The following is a 12,308-nucleotide window of genomic DNA, read 5'->3' as shown; positions in this document are numbered from 1 at the left end:
TATGCAATCATGCTGAGAGAGATGACCTGTGGAGTATACATCTGGACTGTATGGTCATGAAACGCAAAAGGATTTTCTCCCACAAATATATATATATATATATATAGATATATATATATATATATATATATATATATATATAGATATATATATATATATATATATATATATATATAATATTCTTCCAAAGACAATTGGACTTCAAATGAGTACCCTAGTTGTAGGAGAAAATCCTTTTCAAAAGTAAAATGTTTTTCATGATCACACAGTCCAGATGTATACTACACAGGTCGTCTCTCGGAGTAATATTACATTGAATGACTATATATGTCTTAAGGTTGTGCACATTTACTACACCTTATTCTCTTCATTACAAAATTCAGGCTTTCAAGTATCTAGACTTGTAGAATAGGACTGTGATTTCTTTGATGTATGATGACCATAGATCAACTCCCTTTTATTGTTCAAGCTTTAGAATTACTATTCTCTTTCACGGGATTCTCGACTCCTTCTTGGGTTATTAGGAATTCCATGTAGATCTTCCAAGTTGGCCTTCAAAAAATTATTATACTAAGAGAAGGACTTGGCTTCTCTTCTTGTAATTTGAAGCTTCAAGTCAAGCCATTTATGCCCAAAATTCAAGGGAGATTTAGCTCCTCCTTTCCAAGGTGACTAAAGTCACTCTTCCAGCCTTCAATTTGGACACAAGATCTTTTTAGTGTATCATTCTTCAAGAGTTCGACTTGTAGTTCAAGAGGGACTTCTTCTTGCACACACAAGGTGTCATATACAAAAATTTTGGCTTCAGACTCAGAGTTGTGCTACCTTTTTCAAGGGGATCGGACCTTCATAGGCTAGAGGATTAGCCTTCCAAAACAGAGATTATAGAATCTAGGCTTGTAAGACCTTGAACCAATTCGGATTTGTTGGCTTCTTTTGTTGGCTATAAGGACTACTCCAAACTCACGAAGATGACCCTTCCAAAAATCAGATTACTTACAAATATGCTCAAAATTCAGATTTTAGGACTTAGAAGATGATTTCAGTCCTTAATTTACGATTACAATACTTCGCTCTCCTTGAGATATTATTTGGACTTGAGAGGGATGCTAAACTAGCCCTTTGACCTTCTCAAATTGTCTTTTGGTCCTTCATGAACAGAGCTCTTAAGCTCTCACTCTTCTTGAGAGGGACTATGGTCATATCACAGAGAAGAGGGCTAATGAAGATGCCCAAAACTTCGATCTTCCATGGAGAGTTTTCCTTCTAGAGGTAAGGCCTTGATAGGGCTATTAATCTGGCCATTCAAACTTTGTGAACAGAGCCATAGGGTTGTATAAAACTTTATTTGCTCTGAAATGAAGATTGATCACCCAAATAGAATATTGATTTTGGATCACTTCACACTTTAGACCTCATATCAAAATTGCTTCCTTTGATAAGATGCTCGACCTTGTATGGCTATTGGACTAGATCCATGGACTTCTAACACAGATTTCATGGGTACTTGTTCTTCACTCATTGGATTGTAATTTAGTCACTGATTAGGGATTCCAAAATTAAAGGTTTTTCCCTCTAAGAATTTGGTCTTAGATGACCTACTTCAACTCTTTCTATTTTGAAGATTTTAGAGATCATTTTCTTCTAGCAACGTAGTCACTACAAATGCTCATAGTCCACTTCATGTTGTCATATCTTCATAATTGCAGAGTGTTACAGGGAAAAGTGTCTACACAGAACTGCTTATCCCACTAAGGTGTGATAGCTACCTTAGAAACAAACAAAGTAAAGCTACTTTCTTTTTTCCTTTATGAAGTATAGATGAGAGAAGAAAAAAGAAGACCAACCTCTGTCTTGCGCTAATCTCCTGGTCCGATTCCTCTCTCTCTTGATAGTCTTTCGCTACTTGTTCCCTTGCACGCCCAGCTTCACAGAGTACCTGTAAGATCACAGTAGCATAGCACTATACAAGAACATGGATCTATAATCATAAACAATCTAGGATCAGATGTAAATTGACCATACAAATGCAGCAAACATAAATGACACAATAGTATGGAGGAAAACTTGAATAGCTTTTATTGATAAACAAGAAAGAGCGAAGGGGAGTTACAACCAGTTGTTCTGACCCAGCATCATCCTCAGCAAGGAAGCCCCTCTTCACCTCATACAAAGCTTAGATCACCCAACAATCTGATGTTGTCTCAAGAAACCAACAGCAATTCCTTACAATATGCAAAATTCCAGCCTCCGGATCTCTGGGATGAGGGATCCATATATAGATATCTGTAAGGGAGATGAGTCAGCTTGTGATCTGATTAGTGTCTTCCCTCTGATAGTTCTTGCTTCCACTTGGAGATTGATGATCTCTTACTCATCCTTGGTCGAATTCAGAGAGGCAAGTGTCACAGGAGAAGTTTCTGGAATTTTCCATGCCTCTCTACCTCGCGGAATGATACTGCCATTTGTCATTTCTCGCCCATCGCACCCCATAGAAGGGCTTTTTGAAAAGCAACGCACCCACACATTGTGTTTAGGTGAGATGCAACGCACTTTGCCTGTGGAGCAGCTGAAATGATCCTGTTTTGACCAATTCTGAGCAGTTTTTCATGAAGAACTTCTGGGAGAAGCTGTAATCAGTTGACCTTGTTCCTTTAGGGGTTAGAACAACACTTTTAGGGACTTAGGAGCCCTTGGTTTATGGAAATTTCATGCTTGGGGTTGTAGTACCCAAAAATGTCTATAACAGGCGCCCCCTAAAGCATGAGGTCGTTAATCTTTTGATGTCGAGTGAAATGCTTTATTATGAGGATCTGAAGTTCTTTCAAGCTGGGAGGAGACCTGTAATAAGATACAATACAATACATTATATTCATAATATTTTCATGATCTGGCTGAGGCGGGCATTCCCATGCTCAGCTTTATAAATTCATTTTCATGTACATAGGACAGACAATCGTCTGAGTGTAGACTGATGATTCTGGTAGAGTCATCATCCCTTTGATTGGATGATTATCTGTGCAGTAATGATGTACATTTGATGTCTTTACTTCCCTGAATATATATCGTAGCCCGGATGGATGAAACTAGATCGGGGGTCTTCAATCTCGTTCGATCTTCACTCGAAGTACAAGTCTATCCATGTGAGAGATGTTCTGGAGTCGAACATGGAAAGACATCGCCTGATTACCAGCCAATAATGTAGGTTGTTAACAGGCACGAGAGGAATCACCGATAATGATAATGACCCTCAAGGTACTGCAGTACAATTCACGTGGTGTGAATAAAGGACTTGGTGTTGAACACCACGCAAAATCTTTCGGTCGAAGACCATTGATGTAAACCTGTCGCTGGAAGTGAGAAACTTGCCATTGAGGCATGTAAGCTTCAAAGTATTGAATGGGGTGTTCCTAGATCGACTTCTTGGATAATGAGCTGATGTCGACAAGAAGTGATCCGTCACAGGAGGGCCTTAATGAATCCCACATCAGTGACACGGAACGGAGCAAATGATTTTAATGGAGGTGAAAACGATCTGATGACATACGGTTCAGGGTGGTGGTCATGAAAGAATGGAGTATGAATGTATTGTAGCGGGTGAGACACAGGTGAAATCTCTGAATGACTTCTCTTGAACATATCAGCGACACTGACATGATGGATTGGTAGCATTACCCCAAATGTGGATGGTGTGATGGGACCACGGCGATGTGACCGGTGAATGAAACAACCCAACCCGACTTGGATGCGGAGCGAAAGTGTCATGTTCAAGAGCGACTTGCTACCAACAAAGTTTCTTCAAGTTTTCTTCCCAATTTTTCCCCAGTCACTGCTGACCAGTACCTCTTTATTTTTGTCAAGCTTGAGGAGGATAACATATGCTTGTGCTATAATTTGCCCTTCGGGCAAACCCATCGCTATGTTTTAACGAGCCTAGCGATAGTGAAACTCGTTCTCATATATAGACAAGTTTGTCGCTATTTAAGTTTTAACGAGTTTAACGACAAAGATAACTCCGTCCTTTTCAATTTTAGAGAGTCTGAAAAGGAACGTAAAGCTAACTCCAAAATTCATTTTTCGTCATCTAATCCCTTAAGTCCAAAAAAGTATAAAACAATACAGAAGGGATGAATTTTCGATCCGTTTAACGAGCCGAATAAAACAAGCGCTTGATCTTTTTATGTAATAATCCCTCAGGTCCAAAAAGATTAAAATCTAACGGAGGGATAGCACTTCCGGTCCCTTTAACGCGCTGGAGAGGCCAATGGCTCAACAATCTTTTCATATTTTACAAGTCAGTTGAAAAGAGCTTAAAGGAGACTCGTCTTTTGAGGAACGAGTGATAAAATGGGTAGCAGCTGATTCCAGGTAAGGTTTGGAATTTTCCAATGACGGCAGTGTTACAAGGATGGCTAGTGAGATCACTATTCGCAACTGTTCCTCAAAAGGGGTAAACAATCAAATGGAGGTGAATGATCAGCCAATACAGAGTGGAGGTGATGGTGAGAACACGACCAAGGCTTTTAAAGGCTGAAGTACTACATTCATGATGATGATTTACCGGGAAATAGTTCATTTTTAATGAGCTTAAACACGGGGGGAAACATTTGCTCATGGCTTGTGTTTATTTTTTAACGAGCTTGAACTATGCGCTAAAACTGCTCGATACAATGGTCACTTCTTGACTTTACCATAAATTGCTTTGTTCTTTCAAATATTGTACTGTATTTTCAATTGTTTCATCAAACTAGTCAGAAATGAACAATATATGTTTGAAAAATGAGTTTAGACACTAATATTTTACTTCAAACTACGTAAAAAGTAATGTAAAAGTGCTTTTACCTCTCATTTTACCATTTCATTTGAACTTTGGTTTGTTGGAGCTTTGGAGGTGCTTTCCCCCTTTGATTTTCATCAGCTGATTTCGGGAGATTCTGTGGACGATTCTCGGCGCCGTCTAGACCAGGTAGGAGCTAAACTTGAGCTCTTTCATTTCATGCTTTCCATTTTGCATTCTGAGCTTGATTCCTAGTTTTTCTGAGCCTCTGGGGTTTGAAAAACTCGCCTTGTCTTCAGCGCACCCTTTGTGTATCGAAAGGTGCGTTGGATGTTGGCCTGTCTACTGGCCATCTGACATGAAACGCACCCAGAGCACGACTGTAGGTGCAATGGGCGCAAAGAAGGAATTTTATGCACAGTTTTTTATGGAAATTTTGCCTGTTTCTTACCAAAATCAGGATCTAACTCTTCTCTTGTTTGTTTTCAGAGATATTTGGAGCAAGATGACTATTACATGGGGAGAACGTGAGCATGAAGAAGAGGACATGCTTGCCCTACATGATCTGGTTACAGTAAACGCACTGCGGAATTGTGGCTTGCTGAAGTTTTTCCGCATTTCTAGCATGAGACAACAAATCAACTTGCTGCAGATGCTTTGTTTCTAAGCAGTTCTGTGTAGACACTTTTCCCTGTAACAAAATGGCGACTCCACTGGGGTGTGATAGCTACCTTAGAAACAAACAAAGTAAAGCTACTTTCGTTTTTCCTTTATGAAGTATAGATGAGAGAAGAACAAAGAAGACCAACCTCTGTCTTGCGCTAATCTCCTGGTTCGATTCCTCTCTCTCTTGATAGTCTTTCGCTACTTGTTCCCTTGCACGCCCAGTTTCACAGAGTGCCTGTAAGATCACAGTAGCATAGCACTATACAAGAACATGGATCTATAATCATAAACAATCTAGGATCAGATGTAAATTGACCATACAAATGCAGCAAACATAAATGACACAAGAGTATGGAGGAAAACTTGAATAGCTTTTATTGATAAACAAGAAAGAGCCAAGGGGAGTTACAACCAGTTGTTCTGACCCAGCATCATCCTCTCAGCAAGAAAGCCCCTCTTCACCTTATACAAAGCTTAGATCACCCAACAATCTGATGTTGTCTCAAGAAACCAACAGCAATTCCTTACAATATGCAAAATTCCAGCCTCCGGATCTCTGTGATGAGGGATCCATATATAGATATCTGTAAGGGAGATGAGTCAGCTTGTGATCTGATTAGTGTCTTCCCTCTAATAGTTCTTGCTTCCACTTGGAGATTCATGATCTCTTACTCATCCTTGGTCGAATTCAGAGAGGCAAGTGTCACAGGAGAAGTTTCTGGAAGTTTCCATGCCTCTCCACCTCGCGGAATGACACTACCATTTGTCACTTCTCACCCATCGCACCCCATAGAAGGGATTTTTGAAATGCAACGCACCCACACAGTGTGTTTAGGTGAGATGCAATGCACTTTGCCTATGGAGCAGCTGAAATGATCCTGTTTTGACCAATTCTGAGCAGTTTTTCATGGAGAACTTCTGGGAGAAGCTGTAATCAGTTGACCTTGTTCCTTTAGGGGTTAGAACAACACTTTTAGGGACTTAGGAGCCCTTGGTTTATGGACATTTCATGCTTGGGGTTGTAGTGCCCAAAAATTTCTATGACACAAAGGGAGGAGACCATGGAGACTTGTCAACAAACTTCATGTTGTGCTTGCTTTCTCTTTCACTCTTGCTTGGGTGTGTCTGCACTTGAGCTCTGATACCATTTTAATTTTAGATAACACGTTCTTTGCTTAGAAAAATTACTTCAATGTTCCATATTAGCCCAATTACAATTCCATTTCATTTCCATTAGCAATCACATAAACCATTATCACATTGACAGTAACTGAAGAAAGAACATAAGCAATAAATGTAAAAGATAAGAGAACACGAGAATTTGGTTCAAGCTAGGGGAAAAAACCAAGATGGGGAAAACTATTGATCAATCCTTCTTATTATAAATATCAAATGTTTAGTAAAGAGAGAGAACAATAATATAAAGTCAAAGTCAAAATTAACTTACCATTTTATGATCAATACCACTATCAAAATGTCAAACAAAAAACCTAGTCAAATCTATGATTATGCCCTTAGTCAATAGCAATCAAATTCTGCCCTAACCAGAAAGTCAATAGTGGTCAACGCAACAGTAAATGTGACCTTATTGAGCTCGGTTAAGGTCAATGAAATTCGGCCTTCCTTGAAGATTAACCAACAACAAAAACAGTCATCAAAGGAGCATTAAAACTTGATAAACCAAAAATTATGCTATACAGTCAACTTGAGATCAGAACTTGTGGTCAACACAGGTCAAACTTCACAAAAAGCCTTAATTCCTATGCCAATATGTGCAGCATGTTGAAATAGAGATATATCCACAAAATCGCACCAAAATAGTGCCAAATAAGCCTTGGTCAAATCTAGTCAAAGGTCACTGCAACTTGATTAATGCATAGAATAGAAATGCCCAGTCAAACATTTGCACGTGTGGAGAATAACAAAGTATCTGTGAGTTGTACGACCCAATCAAATGAAGAGAAAGAAGGAATTTTGTGTTGTGAATGTGCCCAAAGAGGTTGGAGGTCTCTTCTATTTATATGTGATAGAGGGGGTTCAATTTTTCCAACTTGACCCCAAGGCAACCTTGACAAATTGCACGTGTGGGCTTGAATTCAAAAACATATTTCTCCTTATCCAAATTTAGTGATCTTTAGGTCAATTTTGGTCATATCGAAAAGAGGAATTCAATCCAATAATCAGATTCTTCAATTCAGTTGCCCAAAGTGGAATTTGGTCATAGTTTCACATTTTAACATCGACTTTGCCACGCTAGCCCAGTCCTTGTTAACCCATCATTTCCTTTGTACAATCTTTTATGAGCTTCTGGGGATGTAACCTTCAGGACATGTCACCCCGACGGAAACTTACCTCGACAAAAATCCACAACAACACTCCAAACCCACATCTGATGGTTTGTGATTAAAGGATTTCATCTGACAGTTTGTGGGACTCGCCATGCATCCCTGTAAGGTTGGCCTGACCTCCAACCTTGGTCATAAAACATGGTTATGTGTGACCTCACGAGGATTGAAGAGAGGGATTTAATTAATGACAAGGCTCCTTATAAGGACTTGTCCCGCTCATTATTTTACATTGTAATACGATGGGCTTGAGTTGCCAATAGGATAAGGAAAACCCTCCTATGCGTGGAGTTGCATATACTTGGTCGAGGCCACGGTGGTTCTACCTGATATTAAAGTCATATAGAACCCACATAGAGTTATTTATGAATAATTCGACCATAGCTCGACCACAGTAGTTATATGATAGTTTGGACCTACGCCAGAGTTCGACCCTTGCCATGGGGGTTTTATGAGGCATGCACTAGTGTTATCCCTCCTAAGCTTACTACAGGGTTTTTCTTCCTATGTATTCAATTACTGAGAAGGAAAATAAATATTGGGGCTTCTCCATTTTGACCCTCAAAGGTCTGTAGTCCTTTTAGGCCTCAACAATTCCCAAGGAGAAAATCGATCTCATTCTAGAGATATCCAAGTCTCGTTAGATGGACTAATAAACATAAATAAACTTATAAGGGCAACCCGAAAGAATATAGTGCTCAATAAGGCTACAAGGAGTTCATTATTCCATTAATAAGCAAGATTATTCCTTTCTATCTCACATTACAAACATAACCATACATTCAAGCTCAAGGTTAAAAGTATTACAGGCATACAACCATCACATTCTGGTTGATTCAATTCCCAAGCATAAAACACGTTGTTGGATGTTTAATATTCATATCACATACATTGGTTTTACCTGATACATACAACACTCACACAAATGGTTATATAGGTGTGTTTCCTGCGCAAATGACATTAGTACATCACCACAGCGACAGGGCACATATTCACCAGAATGTGACCAATCCAATCACAGTGAACCTTGAACCATTCAAAGAATGAATATAGCACAGATTTAACAACTCAACATGAACTCAGTAACAAGGAATGCATATACAAACACTTATCTGGGGTCAACATTGGAATGGTCAATTGTGATCAGGACTACAACTCTCCACCCAACCATAGATAGTTGCAGTCAAGCCTTACTTACAATTGTCACCCACTAGCTGAATTTCAAAACTTGAGGTGGGGTGCTTCTGAGTGCCTCCAACCAAATAACGTAGCTTAAACAGGATGTCACACGACCATGCTACCTTCATCCACCAGCTAATCCATTATAACTCATGTTTAGGTATATTCCCAGTCATGCCATCATTTCACAATACAAAGAGATCTAGCTCACATTCAGGAGAAGAGAGTCCACAAAGAGGAAGGTTGATCAATGGCCAAGTTGTTAATGGGTAAGAAAATCACTTCTCCAGGTAGTTCCTCGGTGAGTCAAGCATGAAAGCTTCAACCCCAAGGAAACTCTTGGTGGTTCTTCATCCCTCACAAACACCTGAGTGATTCTTCCCAAATCTAACAGGTTCATTAATCCATAAGCTTCCAATGGGTTCTTTAGCCTTATAGGCAAACCACACTCTCTAAAAATAATTCAACCAAAAAACCTCACTCAATGGTTTCCTCAATTGGTGTCTTGCTTCTAGGAGTCGATTCCCCATGAAAGACCACTAGATCTCCCTTTCAATTTTTCATTCTTACACAGTCATTCTCCACACAACATTCTTTGTTAACCTATTACATGTGCACTCATTAGTCGATGCGAGAGCCCCCCAGTTGATTTTTTTTTCTTGTCCATTCAACGGATAACTGCCTACCTCCTCTCGAAGTTCCACACAACCCATACTGCCCTATTCAATTTTTTTCCTTATTTGCTTGTTGTTAGAGGCTAAGGACACTTGGGCCAATCCTTCCTCTTTCAGTTAAACTCAATGCACAGTCAGCACATTTTAATTCTTTCAACCGACTAGGAATAATATTTAAAAACAAAAATTTACTCAAGCAACCTCCTACCTCAAGCAATTGAACTCGTGTCCCTTTCTCAGGTTTTTTTTAATAATTACAATTATTTACAAGAGAGAAATTATTAACTAGGGGATATCACAAAGGTGTTAGTGTAGAGGATGGAGACAGAAATTAATAAATGAGTTATAAGACCTTTGACCCTAGTAGCCAAATTTTAGATATATATCAAATCCTGGCAATGAACCATGTTTACTAGTCTTATTAGATCCCCCTCCAAGTTGGTATACCGATTGATCTAAAAATGGGGCCCTTAGGCTTCTTGTTTGACTTACAAGAACCTCTCCCACTTCCAAAACTTTAATTTTCCCAAGTCTTATTGATTAACCAATGCGGAATTGAGAATATGCTTGATAATATAGTGTATTCTTATGCTTATTTTAAACTGATTATATGCTTTAAAAATCTGTTGTTTTAGCTAATATGTAAATGTGCTTAAACATATATATAAGTGCATATAACAGTGAATAAGGCAGCAATAAACAATCACATAGAAACAGCAATTTAATTAGGAGTTCACCCACAACTCTTGGGCTACATCTCCGTGAGCTCTAGTCAACTCAACTAGGCTCTCTGGATTATGGTCTAAGTCTTTTTTACAAGCTCTTGGCTTAAATCCTGTTGTTTTACACAAAAACAGTGGGTTCAAACACCATTTAATCCCTGGCTCTTGAAGCTCTGGCTCTTGGCTCTGGCTCTTGGCTCTTGGTTCTGGCTCTTGGCTCTGACTCTAGCTCTTTGGCTCTTGGTTCTGGCTCTTGGCTCTGACTCTAGCTCTTTGGCTCTGGCTCTGGCTCTCTGGCTCTTCACTCTAGCTTCTTTCTGCCCTCTATCAGTTCACAACCCTCTTGGCTTTTCACTTGGCTTCCAAGTGACTCCCTTGGCTGCTCTTTTGCTTCTGCACTGCCTCTTTGGCTTCTGCGTTGCCTCTTTTGCCTTGGCTTCCTGCTTTGGCTTGGCTTTCAACAACAAACCCCCAATGATCAACGACAACAACTAACAACGACCAATAGCCCCTCAGCAGCCATCAACAACCTGTCTCTATCATTCTGTGGCTTTTTAAGCCAAATCTGCAATGTTGGTTCATCTTCCCTCTCGAGCTCTTTGTCTTCCTGTTTTGGTCTGCTTGAATCCCTTGTCTAAGCATTAGCAATCATTGCTAAATACCCTCAAGGATGGATTCCACCTATTTCACAACGAAAGGGAACCATCGACGCTTTAAATCCTTCAGAAACAGTCATTCCCTGTTTACACAGAGAACATTGTAAAACACGGGAAATTCCGCAGAAAACACTGTTCCAGACTTCAAATTTTCATAACCCTGCTTCATAACACTATCGGGTCTACCCTTAGTCATTGTCGCAAGTCGCAATTGGCCTACCCCTTTGTATTTTTAGAAATATAAAAAAAAAAAAAAAAAAAATGTGAAAACACTGCAAAATGGCTTATGGCGGATTTCAAAATATATTAAACTCGATTCATATTACTGTCAGGTCCGGCCATCGCATCGCATACATATCATATAACATATCTTTGCTCCTCTATAATGCGCTAATGCAATATTGCGATGCGACAAGTTGCAATCGCAGATCGCAAAAGCCTGAGGTATTTTCCATATGATAGGGTCCATGTCAAAGCTAATTGCGATCCACCGATATCGGTGATCGCAATGTCGCATCGGCACGGTCCCATCGCATGTTATGCCTCCGACTGCCTCCTCCTATCACCGCCGATGCAATATGTCGATCGGATCTGGACCGTTGATCAGCCAAATCCGACGGCCCCTGTGCATTCACTGTTAAAGCCTCCGATAGGCATCATTTTCGCCATTTCTTCATATTTTTAAGGCCCGATAGTGTAATCCGAATTGTTAAGAGATCCTCCTTTTGCGCTGGTTTTGACCTTTTCAAGGATTTTGAAGACTTAGAGGGTTTTTTTTTTTGACCCATTATAGTGGATTTTGCTCCCTTTTCCACATGATAGAGACAGTTTCATTTTATGATAACTTTTGCATCCTAAGTTAGTTTTTTCCCATCCAAGTTGCAATAGATTCAGAATGAGACAATCTCTGCAATGGGGCTAGTTCCAGAAACTTTCTTGGACTTTCATTTTTTCTTTGTGAGGAACACTTAGACTTAGAAGCCTATCCAAAATCCATTTTGAATCACACCTTCCCACTAAAAGAACTTTTGGTCTCCAAAACACTGATATACTGATCTGAACAGTAAATGAGAGTGACTCACCCTCTTCTTTCAGCCTCCCTACACTTGCCTTTGCATAGTGCCTCTAAACCAAAGTTTCTCCCTTCCTGAATGGGTTGATCCTCCTGGGAAGCGTTGTCTTCCTCCTTGCCTTTCTGCAGAACTTCTACTGAAATGGTCATAGAAGGTAGTTTGAGCTTCTATGCCTTGATCATTGATCCAAGGTGGCTCAAACAAATGTGAAGTACA

This window comes from Pinus tabuliformis, chromosome 8 (assembly GCF_031772625.1).
Source record: "Pinus tabuliformis cultivar Carrire ecotype Pingquan chromosome 8, CPIR1, whole genome shotgun sequence".
NCBI lineage: Eukaryota > Viridiplantae > Streptophyta > Pinopsida > Pinales > Pinaceae > Pinus > Pinus tabuliformis.
Note: the sequence above shows the minus strand (reverse complement) of the source record.